The sequence below is a fragment of the Phoca vitulina genome, unplaced genomic scaffold, assembly GCF_004348235.1.
Source record: "Phoca vitulina isolate PV1807 unplaced genomic scaffold, GSC_HSeal_1.0 scaffold6, whole genome shotgun sequence".
Lineage (NCBI taxonomy): Eukaryota > Metazoa > Chordata > Mammalia > Carnivora > Phocidae > Phoca > Phoca vitulina.
The window spans coordinates 1,899,203-1,923,534 of record NW_022589709.1 but is presented as its reverse complement, the minus strand read 5'-3'; the positions used below and the strand labels follow the sequence as shown (position 1 = coordinate 1,923,534).

General features: G+C 38.6%; 1 protein-coding gene across 4 annotated transcripts in view; it reads right to left on the bottom strand.

Annotated features, from left to right (window-relative positions):
* SGCD (sarcoglycan delta) overlaps nucleotides 1-24,332 on the bottom strand; it is a 938,618-nt gene that overhangs the window by 817,898 nt on the left and 96,388 nt on the right. For 2 of the 4 annotated variants that reach the window (XM_032403596.1, XM_032403595.1), the window contains one exon: nucleotides 23,822-24,028. The exons of the other annotated variants lie outside the window; for them this stretch is intronic. The gene's annotated coding sequence lies outside the window, so the exon portion shown is untranslated. The remainder of the gene's footprint in view (nucleotides 1-23,821; nucleotides 24,029-24,332) is intronic. 4 annotated transcript variants of the gene reach the window in all.

Below are 24,332 nucleotides of genomic sequence, written 5' to 3'. Positions count from 1 at the left end.
TATAATGAACAATAGCATTGGGGCCACTTTTCACCGACACGCAGGTAGGCTGCCAGCGCCAGAACCTCAAAACTAGCAGAAGTCACCGCTGACCATTAGCATTAGTCATTAACATTGTAGTCCTCCACTGGCTGAGGTTTCTGTCACATGAAAGACCAAAAGCACTGCTGGACCCTCTAATGATGAATTGCTCAAAGCAGCCAGGAAAAAAAGAAAAAAAAAGAAAAAAAAAATACCAGCTCACAGTTGAAACTACCTTTGCTTTTATCCCCACAACAAACTCCTTTTTCTCTCATCCAAGAACACAATCAACTCCCCAGGTACTCCTGTGTTCCTCTGGAAAGCTAGAAGATACAGTCTTTTCATAAGCTCAGATTATTCAACTGATGTGGATCTTGAAAATATTACAGATTAGTCCCAAAGAACACACTGTGTTTTGCCATATTCATGTCAGATTTGTAAGTCAAAGCCGTAAGTTGATAAGTGTGACTAACACAGGCAAAAGACGGGATGGAAAACGAATTTCTCAGAAAGAGAAAGATACCAGCTGCTTGGAACTGTAATTAGTAAAGCTTCTAATTAACTGGCACTCTAAAAATAGAAGAAATCAGATACAATATATATCTTCTGACAATAATAAAAATCACAGTTCATTTATTAATGTAACAAGGCCTCCACACCCCATTGATTACCTGCGATTTTATCAGAATCTGCTTTCAAGCAAAACAAAAAATACAGATAAATATTTCCAGTTCTACTTCCATCTCTTCCAACAGATCAGGACTTCCTTGAAGGCAGGAATTGTGTCTCATGCATCTTTGTATCCCCCAGAATGTGGTGACATCCATGCAAAGGGAAGGAGAAGGACAAGGTCAAGGGCAAAGTTAAGAGAAAAGGCAAGAACAGCAAGGGAAAGATAGACCCAGCACGTGTTATCGCTGGGCCTGCCACACCACCCACTATGGCTTCTCCGTAATCACTCAGCAAACGTTTGTGGAGCTGCTCCCCAGTGGACTTGGGTCCCATGACTGATCGGCAGTACAGTCTCCTCTGATATTTCTTAGTTGGCCTGCAATGTCACTTTTGATCATTTTATCACTTCACCATCCTTTCATCAGCCAAAGCAGAACAGGACTACCCTCATGCTCTTATTTTGGCACACGTTGCTGCATGACTGAATTCTGGTTTGTTTTTTTCCTTGAGGTCATTGCAAAAAAAAATTTTCCTTATTTCTTCTTCCCTGCAGGCTCTTAAGTCAAGGCAGGTTTCAGCAATATCACCAGCCCAGTAAGGGCGCTTGGATAAAAGAGCTGTCTGCCCAAGCTCCTCAGTTTATCAGAGCCTTCAGACATGAAAGAGTAGACCAACTCCTAGTCAGCAAAGTTGCGCTACAGAAAAAAGCAAATAAAACCATCAAATGGATTACATACAAGCCTTCAATCCAAAATTAAGGAATATGGGGAAACAAGGTACTTAATCAATTAGAGTGAGCCCAATATACTCTTTATAGGCAGAAACCAGCCAATTAAACAAACAGCAAATAACAAGCATTCAATTCCTGATATTTATATAGCAAATGATACGGTCATTCATTCTAATGTCCCAGTTTAAAGTTTCTGGCTGAATTCTTCAAATGTATTCAATCAGAATCATTAATTTTTTTTTAACTCTGTCAACCCATTCAAGGTCATTTTTTTCCACTGAATCAGACATTAGCTTTGTACCTTCACTGAATTTGTACTTCGGCCAGTTACGGTACTTAAAAGGGAGATGTGACACTTGGGGTATCTATTAATATATCTAAACTAGTCTGTGCTGGAGGACATAATGGACACAATGATACAAACAAAATCCATGTCCACTTTCACACAAAAACATACCATGCTCTACCCCTCATGCTGTGTAATCCAAATAGCTACTCAAATAAGAATTACACAGTTAATGCCATTATGTTCTCCTGATTAATCAAAAACTTTCTAGAAACTTATGGGAGAAAGCAAAGTTTTAAGTACAGCCATTACCTGTAAAGAGACCACAGGCACGTGTGATGAAAATGTATTTTTGAAATTCTTTCTTTGCATTGTATCTCAATACGATCAATAGATAAGATCTCTCACATAAGGCCTCTCACTCCATCAGGTGTTTCCTAGATATAAACTGGGCACTTTCAGTATTAAAAATTAGCCTTTTCTGTTCAGTAATATTTTAGTTAGTGGGCTTACACAGTTATAGGTTATGCCCTGATGGTGGATAGGAGGACGGGTAGGGGGGAACAGACATGAGCTCCTCAAAATCCGTGTCACTTCCCAGGAGCAGCTTTCACACTGGGAAGATCTGATTTCCAATACCACATTAATTAAATTAAATGTACAAAACTTGAGGACATGATCCGATGACCATCTTTTACATCACTGGGTGATCTGGTCTTTTTCATCCATTACAAAAATATTACTTGCAGTAATATGTTTGCCATTAGGAATTTAATAGGGGAGATCTTATGGCAAAAATGAACTTGTTCATGATTAAAAATACTGAAAATGGTGCTATGTTAGCCATGCACTAATTTATTCTTTCACACACTCATTCATTCATTCTTCAATTATTTATTGAATACATTCAATGACCAGATCTTACATAAATAAAGTTAAGGAGGCATGGCCTTTTCCCTCCTTGTTTCTTTCCTCTGTTTCTTGCTTTGAAAAGCATTTATTAAGCATCTTCTATGGCAAAACACTGCAGTAAGTGCTACCGTGGATATCATGGTAAGACACACAACCCTTACTCTCACTGATTTCTCAAACAGCTGGGGAAAATGCTACATAAACAGCTTTTATATTAGAAGGGATGAGCAAGCATTAGAGAAAGGTGCTGTCAAAGCAAAGACCTGTAAGGCAGTGGAGGAAGAGATTTATGCGTCTGAGAATGGAACACTGAACTTGACCAGAAAAAGATGAGAGGGCTTTCAGTAGCTAAGAACATTCCATGCAAAGGACTACATTTGCAAGGGCGTGGAAGTGTGAGGTTGCATGTGTTCAGGGAGCGATTTTGTTGAGCAATGTCCTAACTCATGCTTTTCCCACCCAGACTTCCTCTGTGCTCTGGCACCATCCCCTTTTCAGGCCCTGAGATGTGATACTGGCAGCAATCAAGGGATGTATGGAAACAGAGAACAGAGATGCCAAATTCTTGGTTTTCAGCACTAAAACCACCATCCAGGTGACACACAGGTACTGTATGACTCATTCAGTCTCTGCAGAACTGTCCTCTGACCCTTCATAGCACTCACTCCACCTCAGAGTATTTCTTTGCTTATTGACCATCTCCCCCCAGACACAAGCTCCATGAGACTGGTGTACTTGTCTTCCCTGTAGCTTCATTCCTTCCATTCATTTGCTCCTTTAATCAACTAAAATTAATTGAGCTGCAACTACACGAATGATACTGTACTAGGAACTGGAAGTAAAAAGATGAATGAGACAGCATCCCTGCTTTTAAAGACTGTATAATTCATAAAGGGGGTGTTTGATTGTCTATTCTTCTATTAAAATCTACTCCAAAACTTAATGGCTTGATACAAATTATTATTACTATATTTCATGATTCTACTAGTCAAGAATTCGGATGGAGGATAGCAGGAATAAGCTCATTTCTGCTCCATCAAGTCTGGGATCTGAGCTAAAATCTGAGCCAGGGTCAGGAACAAGGGAGGACTGACTGTGCAGCTTCTCTGACCATATGGCCTTTCCATTGACATAGCTTGTGTTTCCTTACAGCAAGGATGCCTCAGGGTACTTGGATCTCTAATGCTGGCCCAGGGCTCCTGGAAGTCAAAGTAGAACCTGCCAATGCTTTTAAAGATGAGGCCAGAACTACCCAGCATCACTTCCATCACACTTGTCAATGATATTACAGGTAAGTCCAAGTTGGAGGAAAGGGGAAAGAGACCCATCCCTCAATAGGAAGAGTGTCAAAGAATTGACAGCATCTTTAAACCATTACAGTGAACCAAGTCTATTCCCGAATTACTGGGCCATGAGGCAAAATACAAAGCATCAATCAGGCAGCGTGCTGTCATCAAAAGTAAGACCTCGTTGTCTGACAAACATGATTCTGAGTCCTGATTCCACTGTGTATTAGGTATGCGACACTGGATAAACTACTTAACCACTCTGAATGTTGTTTCCTCTTCTGTCAAAAAGGGATAATAATTACACCCAGCTTCATAGATCTTTCCTAAGAATTAAATGAGATTTCATTCCCACATCATTCCCACACACATACACAGACACACATGCACTTGCAGACACATGCATACACACCCACAGAGGGCTGAGCATGCACAGAGAGCACACAGCTGGCTCAGACACTGGGACACGGCAAACACTCAAGAAAGGTTAGTTGCTGTTCTCATTAACAATGGTTCAAATAGAGTAAATATTTCATGGCTCCATAATTTTATACTTCATATTTTCAAATATGTGCTTTTGAAGCAATCACATCTACAAAGATGATTGAAAACAATGGATGTTCTTTTTGAACAAAAAATCAAACTTAGTTACCAGCAGCTCAAGAAGGAGAGGTTGAATGTTAAACAGAAAAGAAAACAAACAAACAAAAAAAACCCAGAAGAGGCAAGAAAATAATTATTAGTCCACATAGTGGGGTCCTAGAAGAAATAAAATGGAGTAGCATTATAAGCAAAATATTATTTCTCATATCTCTTTACTCTGTATTGTGCAGAGATTCTGAGCCAATTTTCTCAGAGATTTAAAAAAAAAAATGGCACAATGAGATGGCACTTGTGGGTTTGTGGCCAAAGTGAGTATAAAATCTTAGAACCAGAGAGAAATCTCTTTGGTGAATCAGACAAATGACTTTTAAAAATCACCTTCAAGTTTTACAGGGAATCAGAACATAACAACATGGATAGAAGTCCTTCACTAACCACAAGTGATGACAATGGGTGAAACACAGAGAAGAAGTAGCTGGAAAAGGCTCCACCCAATTTCTAAGTATATCTGTTAGCACAACAAACACATAAGGGACTCAAAGGGTGTTCAAGTGTATGCCCTTCATTTTAGAATTTTACTCACTTTAAAAAAAAATCTATATCATCAAAAATCTAAAGACAACCACTACAAAGTGGCTGATTTCAGATTTTTAGACTGAATGGTGTAGCTGGGCAAATAGATCAATGATCTATATACTCTAATTGTGTTTGAAATAATAATAAAATTAACATCACCAAATTCTTATCTTCATGAAAAATACTCTGATTTCCTCAAGTCACTAAAAGTTATCATCAGTAAAATTCTTAAGAGAGGTTGCAAAGTTCTAGTTATTACTTCCTGCTGGAGATGACACTCAGAATGCTTGTTATATGCACAGGCATTATCTTCCACGGGAGGCCACAGAGCTAATTGCTTTGCCAACCAGAACACTTGTTCCATTCTTCTCAGGTTTATATGTGAAATAAAAAAAAAAAAAAAAAAAAAAAAAAAAAAAAGCTAACCTATACAGACCAAAGCATGTGGGCAAGAGGCCAAGAAAAGTGAGGAATCCAAAGAAATGGATAAATTCCTAGAAACATATAACCTCCCAAAACTGAATCAGGAAGAAATAGAAAATTTGAACAGACCAATTACCAGCAATGAAATTGAATCAGTAATAAAATAACTCCCAAGAAACAAAAGTCTAGGACCAGATGGCTTCACAGGTGAATTCTACCAACACTGAACGAAGAGTTAATACCTATTCTTCTCAAACTATTCCAAAAAATAGAAGAGGAGGGAAAGCTTCCAAATTCATTCTATGACACCAGCATTGCCCTGATACCAAAACCAGATAAAGACACTACAAAAAAAGAGAACTACACACTAATATCTCTGATGAACATAGATGCAAAATCCTCAACAAAATATTGGCAAACTGGGGTGGCTGGGCTCAGTCAGTTAAGTGTCTGACTCTCGATTTCAACCCAGGTCATGATCTCAGGGTCATGGGATGGAGCCCTGTGTTGGGCTCCATGCTCAGCACAGAGTCTGCTTGAGATTGTCTCTCTCCTTCTCCCTCTGTCCCTCTCCCCAGCTTGAACTCCCTCTCTCTCTCTCTCAAATAAATAAATGAATAAATAAATAAATAAATAAATAAATAAATAAATAAAAATATTAGCAAACCAAATCCAACAATACATTTAAAAAATCATTTACCATGATCAAGTATAATTTATTCCCAGGATGCAAGGGTAGTTCAATATTCGCAAATCAATCAATTATGATACATCACATCAACAAGAGAAAAGATTAAAACCCATATGATCATTTCAGTAGATGCGGAAAAAGCATTTGATGAAGTACAACATCCATTCATGATAGCAATCAGCAAAGTAGGTTTAGAGGGAATGTACCACAACATAATAAATTTCAGATATTAAAAACCCACAGCTAATATCAAACTTGATGGGGAAAAACTGAGAGCTTTTCCCCTAAGGTCAGAAATAAGACAAAGATGTCCATTCTCACCACTTTTATTCAGCTTAGTACTGGAAGTTCTTGCCACAGCAATCAGACATCCATATTAGTAACAAAGAAGTAAAAAAATAAAAGACATCCATATTAGTAACAAAGAAGTAAAATTTGCACTATTTGCAAATGATGTGATACTACATATATAAAATACTAAAAACTCCACCAAAAAACTACTAGAATTGATAAATGAATTCAGTAAGGTTGCAAGATACAATAATCAATGTACAGAAATCTCTTGCATTTCTATACACCAATAATGAAGTCAGAGAAAGAGAAACCAAGAAAACAATCCCATTTCCAACTACACCAAAAATAATAAGATACCTAGGAATAAATCTAACCAAAGAGGTGAAAGACTTACACTCTGAAAACTATAAAACACTGATGAAAAAATTAAAGACCACACAAACAAATGGAATGATATCCATGCTCATGGATTGGAAGAATAAATATTGTTAAAATGTCCATACTATCGAAAGCAATCTACAGATTTAATGTAATTCCTATCAAAATACCAATAGCACTTTTCACAGAACTAGAACAAATAATCCTAAAATACGTATGGAGCCACAAAAGATCCCAAATAGCCAAAGCAATCTTGAAAAAGAAAGATAAAACTGGAGACATCACAATCTCAGATTTCAAGATATACTAAAAAGCCGTAGTCATCTAAACAGTATGATACTGGCACAAAAATCGACACATAAATCAATGCAACAGAACAGAAAGCCCAGAAATAAACCCATGATTATATGGTCAATTAATCTTCAAGAAAGGAGGAAAGACTATGCAATAGGAAAAAGTCTTTTCAACAAATGGTGTTGGGAAAACTGGACAGCTACATGCAAAGAATGAAACTGGACCACTTTCTTACATGATATACAAAAATAAACTCAAGATGGATGAAGGACCTAAATGTGAGACCTAAAACCATAAAAATCCTAGAAAGGAGCATGGGCAGTAATTTCTCTGACAATCGCCATACCAACATTTTTCTAGATAGGTCTCCTGAGACAAGGGAAACAAAAGCAAAAATAAACTATTGGGACTACATCAAAATAAAAAGTTTCTGCACAGAAAAAAAAACAACAACAACAAAACTCAAAGACAGCCTACTGAATGGAGAAGATATTTGCAAATGACAAATCTGATAAAGGGTTAGTATCCAAAATATACAAAGAACATACAACTCAACACGCAGAAAACCAAATAATCCAATTTAAAAATAGGCAGAAGACATAAATAGACACTTCTCCAAAGGAGACATATAGATGGCCAACAGACACATGAAAAGATGCTCAACATCACTCATCACCAGGGAAATGAAAATCAAAACTACAGTGAGATATCACCTCACACCTGTCAGAATGGCTAAAATCAAAAACAGAAACAAGTGTTGGCAAGGATGTGAAGAAAAAGGAACCCTTGTGCACTGCTGGTGAGGATGCAAACTGGTGCAGCCACTGTGGAGAACAGTATGGAAGTTCCTCAAAAGTTAAAAATAGACCTACCCTACGCTCCAGCACTACTAGGTATTTACCCAAAGGATAAAAAATACTAATCCAAAGGGATACATGCACCCAGATGTTTACAGCAGCACTATCAACAAGAGCCAAACTATGGAGAGAGCCCAAATGCCCATCGACTGATGAATGGATAAAGAAGATGTGGTGTATATGTACAATGGAATATTACTAAGCCATCAAAAAGAATGAAATCTTGGTGAAGCCACTGTGGAAAACAGTATGGAGTTTCCTCAAAACATTAAAAACACAATTACCATATGATCCAGTAATTCTATAGATGAATGGATAAAGAAGAAGTGGTGTGTATATATATGCAATGGAATACTACTCAGCCATAAAAAAGAACGAAATCTTGCCATTTGCAACAACATGGATAGAGCTAAAGAATATAATGCTGAGTAAAATAAGTCAGAGAAAGACAAATACCATATGATTTCACTTATATGTGTAATTTAAGAAGTAAAACAAATGAACAAAGAAAAAGAGAGAGAAACCAAAAAACAGACTCTTAACTATAGAGAACAAACTGATGGTTACCAGACGGGAGGTGGGGAGGGGTGGGAGGATGGGTGAAATAGGTAGAGGGGATTAAGAATACACTTATCATGTTGAGCACTGAATACTGTATAGAATTGTTGAAATCACTATACTGTACACCTGAAACTAATATATACTGTATGTTAGCTATACTGGAATGAAAGTAAGATAAAATATCACCAAAAAAAAGGAAAGAAAGAAAAAAGAAAAGTGAGGACTCCAGATAGAACATCAAAGATAAGAAAGAGACAGCAATGCCCTGAAGAGTCAGCATAATTCCTATAGGAGTCTTCCCTGGTCCTCTACGAACCCGGGGTTTGCACAAAAAATGGGTTTCCAGATAATGCATGAGCTTTGCCAGGGACTCTGGGCCTCCACTGCTTGGGAGTGTATGAAACACAAAAAGCTATTTGATGTCTTCCTAGAAGTCTCTCATCTCATCACTACAATGATTACATCCATAAATTATTTCTGAACTGTTTTTCAGTGGCAAGTTAAGTGGGGTGGAAAGGTTACATATTTATGGAGAAAGGGGTTATAATATTGTTATAGCCTCATTTGGGCAAATGAAATGGAAGGAAAGGTAATGTGTAAAACTAGGCTATCAACAATAGCCAAAACTATTGTTATAGCCTCATTTGGGCAAAATGAAATGGAAGGAAAGGTAATGTGTAAAACCAGGTATGGGCCTTACAACTTGACCCTTTAATTTTTCTTCAAAATCCATTGAGAAGAAGGCACATATCCCACACCTTTCTGCTATAATCATCAAACTACTCAGTCACCAAGACAATGTGGAAGGCAGCAGGGATGTGTAGTTTATGGATTAAAATTTGGTAACAGCTGTAAGACTGAAAAATGACCATGCCAAGTGCTTCATATATATTATCACATTGAAGTCAAGGAGAGTTAGTACATTTTAAAGATAAGATGATGGAAACATTCTGTGTCTGAAATAACTAATGTCACCCAGCCATCAAGTATCATGGATTGGATGACCCAGCTTTAACCATTCTTAAAATACTCTTATGATACAAAAACCTGCTCCTTATAATGCTGTTTTCAACTGGGCAGGTGAACTTAGGTAAGTCACTGCCCTTTACCTCCTTATGTTCTGTTAATGTGAGGATGGCAGCACCAAGCTTTCCTGATTAAGCTTTGGTAAGAAGCAATTAAGAAGTGACTAGATGACAGTGCTATGAGGTTATTGCTTTTTTTTATTTACACCTACTGTATCATCTACTCTTTCCCTGCATCATTGTAAGAAGGCTTCTATTAATGAATTATGCCTCTTTCCAGGATTCCTGAGTCACAACTTTCTTCTAATATGTTATAAACAGCCTTGTTTATAAAAATAAAACTACACACTAAGTCTTAGCAACACCCTCTGGCAATTAACGAATTTGCTTAAGATCAGCTTTTATGCACTAAGTGTAGGAAGAACCTAATTAAGGAAAATGGAGAATTTACAACGAAGAAGGGAAATATAGGCTAACACAATTTTTGTTTAAAAAAATACAAGATTTTAGAAATCCAGAAAAGTGGGAAGCTGCCATAGTCAATTGAAGGGGCAGGGCTATGTACAAAGAAGGAATGTAAAGTCAAGGGAAATACAAACTCAAGATCAACACATAAGGCCTTTATGAGCTGACTGTGGTTTTTGATTCATAATATTGCCATTTATTCAAAATTGCAGAGGAAATTAATGTTAAGTTTCAAAATATCAGTCCTACTAGAAGGTACTTGTACCGCTCCAAGAATAATCAGTTGTGTTTATTCCAAGTGTGGCACTCCATAAATCAAGGACTTTTGGACACAACAGAAACTCACTTCAAGTTAGCTTGAGCCAATATATGTATGTGGGAGGAGAGATGAGGGTGCAAGATTTATTAGAAGGATATATAGGTGTCCAGGGGAACTAAGTCAAGGGAAGAAATGTTTTTGTGTTTTGTGAGAGACTGGGACAAAGGACTAGGAAGCCACTGACAGTCAAAGGTACAGGCGAACCTTGGGGCCACATCACGTCCTAGCTGTAGCACCCCTGGTCAGTGCCCACCTTCTAAATTCCCAGATCTACATTTATAGGCAAGAAAATCAGACTGTCTTGCCTTGCATCAGAAGTCACCTCTTCTGTTCGATTTTGGTCTTGCCCTGGGTAGAAGGAAAGAGTCACATAGTTCAACTAACTCATATCACTGTCTTAGCTTGGACTGTCAGAAAAAAATACTATAGACCGGGGGGCTTAAACAACAGTAATATATTTTTCACAGTTCTGGGGCACGGAAGTCTGAGATCAGGGTGGAAACATCGTTGGGTTCTGGCAAGAGCTTTCTTCCTGCCTTGCAGGCAGTGACCTTCTCATTGTGTGCTCACATGGCCTTTCCTCAGTGTATGTATAGGGATCTCACTCTCTTCTTCTAAAGCCACTAATCCCATCATGAGGCCCCCACCCTCATGAACTCATCAAACTCCAATTACTTTTAAAAAAGGGCCCACCTCCAAATATCATGGCATTGGGGATTAGGGCTTCAACAATGGGGATTAGGGCTTTATGATTTGGGGTGTGGGGGGACTCACAACCATTTAATCCATAAGACTTATACATATAAATTTGAGACTTCAAATGCACACACTTGAGAGAGAGAAAGATGACAATTTTAAAATGGAAGATTCTGCCTGCTGACTGACTCAATGAGCATATACCCCCAGTGTATGCATGATTTGGAAAACACAAATCTGCTGTTACCTCAGTGTGAGCATCTTGCTGTGTAAGTGCTAGTCTAGTATTTAAAGATACGAACTTTTCCTAAAACATACCCTTAGGGCAGTGCCAAGTATTTTATCTAATCAGAGAAATAGCCACCTGGTGTAAAACTGAAGGAAAAATTGGCTGTGCCCAACTCATTGAGGGGTTATTTGTTTTTCAAGGTCAATTATGAGCGTAAGTGTTTTTACCTTATGTGTAGACTTCCTAACATAATCCTCACATAAGACATACTATCTTTGTACAAACATCTCTCTTTAACCAGACCTGTTCTCAAGGATAGAAGCTGATTATTTGAAAATTGGAACAAGTGATAAAGACACAGCTTTCAAGGTAACTACAAAGAATATGGACTCTGGGAAACTGGAAGCTTTTACAGGGAGTTTATAAATTTGGAATCAGTTTGGAGAAAAGATTCATATAAAAATTGATAAGACATCATTACAATCAAAGTGTTAGCAGAAGTAGAAGATAAATGATGCCCTGATATTCATAATTAATCATTTTTACAGAAGAACAGGCGAGTGGTTTGGAGATTTCTATTTTGTTTTTGTTTTACTTTCATAGTTACCAAAAAGCTGAATTAATGACAGACATAATTAGACACTTTTACCCATTAATTGGAAGACTTTTTGTGATGCTGTGCTAATTTTATTAAAATTCTACATGTCAGTTAGTTTCCATGATTATACAGTTGCTTATCTGAACTGGTATTACCCAGCACCACAAGACAGCAAAAAGCATCCTTCTAAAACAAGCAACTTTGTCTTAGTTGCCCATATTTTGGTTAGTAAGAAAAAAAACAAACTCAAACTAGTTTAAACAAAAATAAGTAATTCTCTGGCTCATATGGTGAACTGGTCAAAATGGAGGTACAGCTAGATCCAAAGGTTCAAAAATTATCTTTAGGCATTTTTCTCTCTTCATCTGTCTCTCTTCTCTTCTTTCCTCTATTTTGGCTTCATTTTGAAGCTGACTCTTTCAAAGAGACAGAAGACATTTCTCCCAGCAGCCCAGGCTCATGATAATAAAAGTCAGGGAGGCCCTTCAACAGCATTTCACTTACCCCAAAAGGATTCCTAATGGTCTCAGTGGGACCATGCCCCACTCCACTGCCAGAAAAACCATTGTGTCTAGAAGGATGTGCTACCTGATTGGCCAGCTCTGAGTGAAGGAGTAGGACAGAAATCATGTCACCACCTCTGGGTTTCCTTTCTTCCCCCTGACCTTTGTGGAAAAAAAGGGTAGTCACATACTAAACCACATAGACTAAACATGACTATTATAAAATGACAAAGGCATAGTTCTCCCACAGGATTTATGGAATGAAAAAAAGAATTGTGCTTGCTATAAGCTTCAAGATAAACTTTCAGAAGTGACACGCTGTGGAAAAATATTTGCAATACTCCTGACTGACAAATGGTTGACATCCCTAATAAATAAAGAGCTTCTAAAATAAAAAAGAAGAAGACCATCAACATAGAAAAATAAACAGAGATATGAACATAGAATTCAAAAAAATAAAATGCAAATGGCTTTTAAACATTTGAAAAGATGTTCAATCTTGCTCATAAGAGAGATGTGAATTACAACTACACTGAAATGCTGTTTCTCACCTATCAAATTGGAAAAAAATCCGTAAGTTTGAAAAGGGTATTGGCAAAGTAATGAGGAAACAGACACTGGTATGTACACACACACACACACACACGTATATATGAAATATATGTACATACACACGTGTGTGTGTGTATATTTACATACATCTACTAGGGCAAGGAGCAAAAAGAACGGAGGGGACAAAAATGGGTGTTTTCTAGATTTGACTTTTGAATCACATGAATGTTTTAGTTTTTTAAATTATAAAACATAATCTTGAAATAGAAAGTTATTTTGATTCTAAAGTTTCATGGAAAGGCAAAAGAGCCAGAATATCTAACACAATACTGAAGAAGAACAAAGTTGGAAGACTGACAACACCCAATTTCAAGACTTACTACTAAGCTATCATAATCAAGACAGCACAGTATTGACACACAGATCAATGGAACATAATAGAAAGCCCAGAAATAGACACACACAAATATAGCCAACTGATATTTGACAAAAGAGCAAAGGACAAAGATAGTCTTTTCAACAAAAGATGCTAGAACTGGATGTGCATATACAAAAATCTGAATCTACATTCAGCCCTTCCACCTTTAACAAAAAGTTAACTCAAAATGGATCACAGACCTAAATATAAAATGCAGTATCATAAAACTTTTGGAAGAAACAAGAGAAATTCAATGTGATCTTAGGTTTGGCAATGAGTTTTTAGATACAACACCAAAAGCATAATCCATGAAAGAAAAGACTGATAACTTATACTTTATTACAGTTAAAATTTCTACTCTGTGAAAGACATTGTTTAAAAAAAAAATCAAAAGACAGTCCACAAGCTTGGAGAAAATATTTGCCAAACTATCTATGTGATAAACCAAATGTGGCAAAGGTCGAAGAGTTGAAGCACAGGTGATTTTTACAGTGGTGAAACTATTTTGAATGACACTGTGATGGTGGATAGATGCCATCTATTTATCAAAATCCACAGAACTTTATAGCATAGAGAGTGAACCTTAATGTATATAAATTTCCAAACATCATTTGGGAAGTTGGGGGATCCCAGGAAACAATACATTCTGTGACAAGAGAATCTAATTGTATTACAAATATATGAAACCTCACTAAAGGGAACTGGGGGGAAAGTGTTGTCTATAAGACTAAGCATCAAAGGAACTGCACATAAAGGACTATACTCTAGTTGATAAAGTTGCTTCCCAAGAGACTGTGGGTTAATTCTGATACAGCTACACATGTATACTGAACAGAACAATTAGGTAAGTGGATGGTGGATGTTAGGAGGCAAGTTGCTCACTGTTAGAGTGAGATAAGCAAGGGGTGAGGACTAAATTATCCATGAAAACATAATTGGAGACACCAGTATAAATTCATGTTTAGATTAATATAGATGCAGACGGTTACATGAAGAAATATTCAGTTACATGTATATATACAGCAAATATATATATATATATTTATATATATCTAGATCTAGAAGAAACATTACCAGAGTAGCAATGAGCACACCTAGCACCCAGACTGTGGTTTTTAATACCCCTCTCCAATAAAAGGAACCAGAACTCTTTGGAGAAATGGCCGACCCCAGAACTGGGACAGGAAATACATGAGCCTAAAGAATCGTGTAGTAAGGAAGTGCTAAAAAAAAATAAAAACTTGATGGAGGTGTGTCAAAGGGACATAGGAGCCAACTGAAATAACTCCCAATAGCCAAAGCTAGAAAAATTCGAGCAAGAAAATATATAAAATAATAGTATTGGATTGTAATCCTAAGTATAAAATAAATATTCATGAATCTATACAGATATAAAAAAATTAACTGAAAAATTAGTAAATGGGGGAGAAGAGACAAATATGTTAAAATATTTATTTTCTAATTTTAAAATAACAATGACTCCATCACATGTTAACATAACTAGCACATTTTTATGAAAAATAACTATTTTTCAAAAACAAAAACAATTGAGAAGATTGGACTGTTTTACATTTTTGCAAGTCTCCTTAATATCTGGCTCTATAGAAAATAACTTGATTCTCATACCTGTTTCTGCATCCAATCTGTTGTGATACCCCCTGTCAAACAGATTCTGGAAAACTCCACTGTCCACTTGTGAGGGCATGAGAATTTAAAAGGCAACTTACATCTTCGTATTATTGTAAAAACAGTCTAGATCCTATGTGTCCCTTGAAAGTGTCTCAGAGACACCCTGCCATGTGTCCCCAGACCACACTTTGAGAACTGTTGCTCTAGAACTATCAATTTACAAGATATACAGAGGAACATATTAAATGACACCACAGAGAAAGTGTCAGCAAAGTACAAAATATGGGCACCTACAGGACAAAACAGTTATGGATAAAATGATGCAACACTCAGGAGCTGCTTCAAAATAATCCAGTGCAATGGAGGAGAGAAGGGGAGGGGGAGCCAAGGTTGGGTCATGAGGTCACAAATCTCACTGCACTATTTTCCCTAATTTTCTATGTTTAAATTTTTTTCATAATAAAAAAAGAAAGAAACAAGATGATGTCTCCAGATATGCCCACTGGAACGTGGTGCTCAGGGGGCCAGATGCTTTTCTGAAGTCTCCAAATGCAATTCTACATGAGAGCTGAGGCAGTTCAACAGCCCACAAAACAGCCACTAACTCAGAAATAACAATTCAAGGAGACGTAAGAGAGCTTTTGCCAATTTCTGCATACGGAAAACAGGCTGAATGATGTTCAATGAGCTTTTTTTCAGATTGTGTTTATGACAATAGGCACTCTAAGCATTTCTGTTCTGTGCTACAGTGCAGGAGGTGGGACCTGTGTGGGGCCATGTGAATGTAGGTGCATGGAGAGAAGTAGCGCTATGAATGCCATGACGAGGTCTCTCCTTGTGTAAATTCTGGGAAGCACTGGATTATCAGAACATTTTGTGATGCCCCTGCCAAATCAAAAATTATGGATTTAAAAATTTTATATGATGAAAACTACCACAATCTTTTACTCAAGTGACAGACTTGAAAACAGTATTAAAACATGTGTAACAAATGGTTAATGTTCAACCTATAGAAGGTATTTATCATGGTCCACATTAAGTGCTATGGACTGAACTGTGTCTCCCAAAATTCATATATTGAAGGCCTAATACACAATGTGACTGTATTTGGAGATAGGGCCTATAAGGAGGTAATGAAAGTTATATGAGGTCGTAAAGATGGGGTCCTGATCCAGTAGACTAAGTGTCCTTATAAGAAGAGACACCAAAGAGCTCCCTCTCTGTGTGCACTCAAGAAAGGCTAAGTGACAGTGTGCAAGCCAGGAAGAGGGCTCTCACCAGAAATCAAACCCTCCTGTGCCTCAGTCTGGGCTTCCCGCCTCCAGGACTGTGAGAGGTATATTCCTGTGGTTTGAACCACAGGAAATACAGGATTTTGTATGGCCGTCTGAATAGGCTAATACACTAAGAAATACTATGCAGCAATTAAAATATGTTCATGACATATCACTAAAGAAAAAAAACACCTCACAGACAATATGCTAAGTATGATCCCATATATGTAAAGAGCCAACAGAAATTAAACAATAAAAATACTATATATGTGTGCATATGTACCTTACATGGATCTGGATGATTCTGTGAGCAATGAGTACACTTTCCCCCAAACTCCTTTTTGCGCCATCACCCCACTTCGGGTACTCCATTGCTATAAAAGTAAAGCTATCACTACAGAACTGCAGATAGAAAAAGACATCGATTCCTGACATTACAGTTCTTTTAAAGTTGAGATCCATGTCTACAACACTTGCAAAACCATTTTTTGTTGGTTTTCGGTCCCAGAAAATGTGGGTGGGCAGGACACCTCTCCCTGGGTAGAAGAACAAGGAAGGAAAACAAGAGTACGACAAACCAGTCACCCTCCGAGGGCCCTGTACTCGGCTCTCTCCCCCAAAGTTAACTTCAAGGGTATGGAAGAAATCGAACCCTCTGATAGGTACAGGGTTTGAGAACAGAAATGCCTGCTTCCTGCTTTTCCTCTGTACTGGGGCGAGCACTTCCAAAGGAGGTTCTCACTCGGTCAAGGAAAGAGGGAGCTTGAAGAGGGATGACTGTATGGGGAGGGGGGGTGTGAGAGGGAAATGCAGTCCCACCTAGTTCCCCATATCTTGAAGAACTGTTCCTCATCAGCACAGAAGGAAGAAAGTCTATATATCTGAAGGGCTCTTGTATAGACCAGCAGATAGTGACATAAACAATATAGCCAAGGACCAAATGGAACTGCCAGCACCTTACTGCATGCCCAGGGAGCCAGGAACCAGGGAGGATGATCCATGCATGCCCTAGAAAATTCTAGGGTAAACATACGCCATGGAGTCCAGCTGTTTTTTCACTCCAGAAACCATGACTCTCCTTCAATTCCCAGCATTTAGACATAGGGAACTTGAACTATCAGGACTTAAACTTGGAAGAAGAGTTTTGCTAGGATTGACTATGATCATGTTTTCTGTCATTAAATAAAATGGGAGATGTGTGTGTGTGTGTATAAACATTGCTAAATGACTAGAAACGGTGGTTCTCTGGGGGTCAGAGTAGGATTTGGAGAACACGTGAAAGAAAAGAATCTCACTTTTCACCCCATTTGTACTTCTATAAATTGTTCCTGTTTTTCATATTGAGCCCGTGTTACTTTTGTGGTAAAGGTTTTTGGCTTGTAGGAAATAACGATAAAAGCCAAAGTTTCTCCCAAACACTTCCAGGGACGACCGGTGGGGCATCTGCCATCGTGCATTTACCGTGGGACACTATGGCTTCATTGTAGACATGGTGTCAGGGAAGAGTAACAGGGAGGCCCGGATGACTTATCATATCACAAAGGATAAAAGGTGTAACTGCAACAAAACATTAAAGAATTGTCAAAAGTAGCTGGCAAGAGCTATACCGGGTGTAAAACACGTCACGGCACTGCCTTTTCTGCCACCCTCCAAAGACAACTTTTTCATGAAAACAAAAAACATACTAATAAGTACAGCCGCAGAGTACCACCGTATGGCGAAGTCTACAAAGACCTTCTCCTAAATTCGAGTTCCACCTCTATCCCCACCAAAAATTAGTCCTATTTCAACCACCATATGCTTTTTTATCCTTTTTATATTTATCAATACGTGTAGACAACTATGTTTCTAAAAATTCCATAGAGCTGGGGCGATTTCATTACTCTGAATTCAACGTTTGCCTATGGCACAGTCCTCAGAAACATGCATCTCAAATCGGCAAATGTTCATGGGGCACCTGTGAGGTCCAGTCTTGGTGCCAGAGGTGCAGAGATGAATAAGACCCAGCTCCTGTCATGGGGTATTTACAGTCTTAGAGGAGAGACAGATAAGTAAACAGCTAATAATGATATAAGGCAAGATAAAGCAAGGGCCACTAATAATTACAAGAAAGTGGCTGGGGGAGTACATGGGATTGAGCATTTAATTCTACATGGGTGTTCGGGCTGGCCGTCAGAGACCAGTGAGGATGGAGCAGGTAGAGAAGGGGCAAGGGCAGTCAAGGCTAAGAGAACAGCATGAACAAAAGTGAGGAAGCATGAAAGGAAGGCTGAGGTCCTTCCACATCTCAGCGCCAGATCTCTAAGAAAAAGCATTCACTAAACTATCCACTGAGACTATTAATCATGTACATTCCATATTCACTTTCCTCCTATAGCCAGAGGCCAAGTAGACAGACCTAGCCTAAAATTATTAGAAAGAGAAAGCAAAGGAGAAACGCGCTCAGCAAATGTGGGTTCCTTGAAAGGGAGAGGTACTCATACATCATGCAGGGGCAACGTGGGAGGCTCTTACACAAGACTTTGTGAGACTGACTGTGGTTTCCCCAGTTCACCTTAAAAATGCTACAACAGAGCATGTAACAAGACTGGAGCTTGCAAAGTGAGCAGGTAGACATTTTCCCCTTTGCTTAAAAATTCTTCAAATTGGGCTCCAGCTGAACATAAATCATAATTTCAAGAAGCCAGCTGTGATGCATTTAGACCAATTCTTTTGATGTCTTCATCTGGTGTGGTCCATCATAGCTTGTGGAGTAGCAGCGCCCTCTATTGGAAAGGAGGTCTCTTGAATGCCCATGACTACTAGGAAAACCTTTCCAATTTGCAAATAAAAGGGGTAGCCGCTCTCTATGATTCATCCAACCATTCACCAGTGAGATTTTCTTACCCACAGTATCTGGTATTATAAATACAAAGTCTGTTTTTTTCTACAGAAATAAGTATTGCATAATGGTTATTTCTTTGTATTAACTATTAAATTTTAGTTCATTACCTTCTGACTTTCTTTTTTCTTTTTTTAATTTATTATGTTATGTTAATCACCATACATCATTAGTTTTTGATGTAGTGTTCCATGATTCATTGTTTGCGTATAACACCCAGTGCTCCATGCCTTCTGACTTTCTTAAAAGCTAATATACATGATCATTGACAATACTCCATGAGATGTACGTAGGATTCCTCAAAGTACATAAAAGAGAAAACTAGGTGCTGTAAAGCATAAAAAATTGTCTTACTGAAATTTTCAAAGCTCATCAAAATAATGTCTTTTAAAACTCTATAGTTCTATATACACAAAAAAATTAGTTGCTACTTTGTTTCATTCACCTGTTCAACAACATTTTTCACAAGTCTATTTTGTCCTCGACACATGATTTACAAAATAAATAGGACATTGTCATGGATCTCACACAAGGGGAAAAGAATAAGCCAGCCAACACTTACGAAACAATGTGACAGGTACTGCAGTAAAGGTGTGCACGGTAAAAAAGTAGAGCTCCTAACTCAGTCCTCAAGATAGGTGTTCATACATGTATCATATGACCTCACTGATATGAGGAATTCTTAATCTCAGGAAACAAACTGAGGGTTGCTGGAGTGGGGGGTGGGGTGGGAGGGATGGGGTGACTGGGTGATGGACACTGGGGAGGGTATGTGCTCTGGTAAGCGCTGTGAATTGTGCAAGACTGTTGAATCTCAGATCTGTACCTCTGAAACAAATAATGCAATATATGTTAAGAAAGAAAAAAAGAAGAAGAAGAATGTAGCAGGAGGGGAAGAATGAAGGGGGGGAAATCGGAGGGGGAGAAGAACCATGAGAGACGATGGACTCTGAAAAACAAACTGAGGGTTCTAGAGGGGAGGGGGGTGGGAGGATGGGTTAGCCTGGTGATGGGTATTGAGGAGGGCACGTTCTGCATGGAGCACTGGGTGTTATGCACAAACAATGAATCATGGAACACTATATCTAAAACTAATGATGTAATGTATGGGGATTAACATAACAATAAAAAATTAAAAAAAAAAAAAAAGATAGGTGTTCATACACAGAAAGGTGGTAATGCTTGTGTTATATCCTTAAGACTAACTAGGAATCAACCACGCAGAAGACCAGAGAAAACAGTTTCCCAGAAATACCTAAGAGGAGGTACGAAGGCATAGAGACATAAAAGAGACTAGGGTCTTAAGGGACCACCAGGTTCATATATATTACAGAGGTGCAGGGTGCTACCATACAGGGAATGCTGAGAGGTAAGGCTGGGAGTGGGGGATGACCCTGAATCACAGGAACTGAAAGGATATTACAGGTCATCTAGGTTTAGATTCCAGAACACTTCCAGTAACCTAACACCGACCCCCCTGTATGGCTACATTGGCTCTCATTTTGCACCCTGTGGTCTCTCAGTATAAGAGTAATCCCCCTCATTTGTGGAACTAAAATCAATTCAACTCTTTTTGGGATGAAACATGAAGTACTGAAGAATTGACTAAATACTATGTTTTCACCAATAAATATAATCAGCACTAAGCTCAGGTTGAGTGAGAATACCCAGGGTTAAGATGGTCCCTTTGTAGCATCTGTGAGCCATAATAAATAACCAAGTCTCTGAATTTATCCTGACTCTAAAGAAGACACTTCCAACAGCAGGGCCCTTCATGGCTTTTGTAAACGCCACAAGACTTCTGAGTGCAAGTGAAAAGGAACAGCTCTCTTTAATCCCCAAGATCATTGCCTAAAGCTCCTTGTGTACCTCCCTGGAGAACCTCCATTCTCATCAGGCGGAGCACTGCTGATATCTACTCTCCCTACAGACTCTGTGGAAGCAATTACTAAGTGCGGTCATGATTCTACTGATCAGGATAGTTTGCAGTACAAGGAAACAAAATCAACCATGTTAATTTCAGCTGAGCAAGGGGGGGAGGAGCTGTGGTACTTGCCAAACAGAGAAATTGGAGCTCCTCAGAGAAAGCAATTTAATTTGCAAGCTTTAATTGTAAGCTGAAATCAAAAATAATGGAAGGCACAAAGCAATTGCATAAAAAAGTCCAGGTAATGTCAGTGAAAAAAAAGAAAGCATCCTTCAAAAAGCAACTACACTTCTCAACCTGCTTTCTCCTATAAATCTGACAATAGTTTCTACATTTGCCACTATTTAATCGGCAAGAGGTTAAAGCAGGCAATGCAATTAAACCTGGGAGTGAAACAGAGGCAGAACTCCCTCTTTCATATTGTGTACATTGTACGAGATGAAATGAACTAGGAGGGGGAAGTAAGGGGGAAAAGAAGAGATATGGACATGCAGAAGCAGCAGTCAGTAGGAACAAAAACCAAAGAGCAGGCGAAGGCATGAGAGTCTTTACAAGAGCACAAGAGGCAGTTCATCTCAGGGGCTTAAGAGCTAAAGACCCAGGCTTGCGAATCAGACCTGAAGTCAAATACTAGCTCTACCCTTTTGAGCTGACTGATCTGAGGCCAATTATTTAAGCACCAAAAGGTTCAATTTCCCCACATGCACAATGGTATAGGCTTATTAAAAAGACCAAATCAGATACAGTGAACGTATGGCCTTCAAAGAGTGTCTCACACATAACAAGCATTCAGTGAGTTTAAGCTTGAAGAAAGAATGCCTGGCATACATCAAATAAGCACTAATTGTTTGCTGGGTTAAGTCATAAAGAAGCAAGAAGAAAAATTGAATTCTTTTGTGTTTGAAAAACAGAGTGGCCAATAACACCATGGGTTGTTGGTAATTACAGAGTGAAGTTATGACATGGCCCTAAAGGAGGTCACAGAATTCCCCACCTTCATAAGAGTGACCATTACAATGGACCCATCTTATTTTACTTATTTTTTTTAAGTAAGCCCCACGCCCAGCATGGAGCCCAGTGTGGGGCTCAAACTCATGACCCTGAGATCAAGACCTGAGTTGAGATCAAGAGTCAGATGCTTAACTGACTGAGCCACCCAGGGAACCCCACAGAATAGCCCTATTTTAATTTTATAACACTAATGTCTGAATTTGTTGATGAATTATACAGTATTTCTTTTTTAATCATAAGTTTTTTAGAGTAGGAGAAGTCTTTAAAAACTGAAAAATCAGTGCAGTTTTATAGTATATCAATAATACCTCAATAAAGTTATTTAAAAAACAAAACAAAACAGGACATGACAGACTTGGGGCCAGAGAAGCTATAATGATTTTGATCAAAGTCCTATTATCAGAATAGCTGGGGACACTGGTTAAGTTCATTGACTCCAGTTATAGACTGAATTGGGTCCACACACACACCCCCCCCCGCCAAATTCATCCATTGAAGCCCTAATCCCTATTGTGACTGTATTTGGAAATCGGGCCCTTAAGAAGGGAATTAAGATTAAATGAGGTTATAACTGTGGACACCAGCTCTTATGGGAAGAGGAAGATTGCACACACACAGAGAAGGCCACGTGAGGACATAGTGAGAAGGTGGTCATCTACAAATCAAGCACAGAGGCCATGGGAGAAATGCACCCTTGCACCTTGATCCTGGTTCCTCCAGAAATGTAAGAAAATAAATCTCTGTTGTTTCAGTGACCCACTCTATGGTATTGTGTGTTAATGCAGCCTTGGCAAGCTAATACACTACAATTCCCTGGCAGACAAAAGTGGGTCTAAATCCAGTCTCAACCACTTGCTAACAGAGTGACTCAGGGCAAAGTATGAAGCCACTTTGGGCCTCCATCCCCTCATTGATGAATAAGAGATGATGTCACTGTCTACTACACATCATTATTTTGGCTATTAAGGGAGAGGCTGCATTTAAAGATCTTAGCACGATGTCAGGCTTGTAGGAAGCCCCTGATAAGTATTAACTTTAATGATGATTTTCATGATTCTGAATCACTAACACAACTTAAGATTCCATTCCAGGGCTTTTCTCACTCAAGCATCTAATACTTTTGTATGAAATTTTACCCCTAGGGTTATGTGTCACCCACAGTTTTTTCCTAAACCAAGAAATTTTTTTTTTAAAGGAAGATGATGATAAATGACAAGGTAGAGAAATTGCTACTTTGGCTTCTAAATCTTCCATTCAATTTCCTCCAAAGTGGACTCCTGAACAGGTTACGAGTCAGCTTACCAAAACCAGGTGTCTTTAATTCACCTGTTAGCAGCCTCCTTTGAGGCCCGAGAAGGTGTATATTCTCACTGCTTTCTTCTTATTTATTATTCCCTGGAAATACCTACAGCCATCACTCTCTGAAAAGGACTTCAATGTGTCTGGGGGAATCCCTTGTAAAGGCTTTGGGATGAGAAAAGTCTGGTGCAATTTAGGGGAATCAAACATCAGGTACTTACAAAACATTATTAGGGAGAATAATACCTATAGCAGGTTTCAGAAAAAAAAAAAAAAAAGCTCTTTTAAAAGTTCATGCATTTTCAAAAACTCAACCTCCTTGAACATAGAGCAACGGGGTGCGGGGGGGGCGGCGTTTGCTAGGCTACAGGCTCAAAGGTCCATGAATGCCAAAGGAATCCATTGCATTACCTAAATATTTATTGCCAGCGCTAAGGGAAGGATATGGTTCATCCACCCCCAGGACCAGGGGATTTTCATCTCCTTTGAACAGTTCAGAGACTTCCTTCACCTCCAAATTACTTTGAAAGTGGAGAATGAGAAATGACTTGATCATTCCCTTCAAGTGGCACTTCAAAAATAGTGTCCAGGTCTTCCAGCTTTCCACTGTGGACAGAACTAAAACATATAAAAAAAAAAAAAAAAAATTAAAAAAACAGTTCGTATCAACTCACTTCCTGGTAGGGAGAGTTCTTTTACACCAGAGAGGCTGGGGTGGGGAAAGGAGGGTTGTTCATCAGGCTCATTTAGTTGAGAGATGACATCAAAACATTTTCTATATGCATCTACCATGGACATTTTTTTAAAGATTTTATGTATTTATTTTAGAGGGGGAGAAGAGCAGAAGGGGAAGGAGAGGAAGAGAGAGAGTCTCAAGCAGACTCAGCACTTAGCACAGAGCCCACGGGGGGCTCAATCTCAC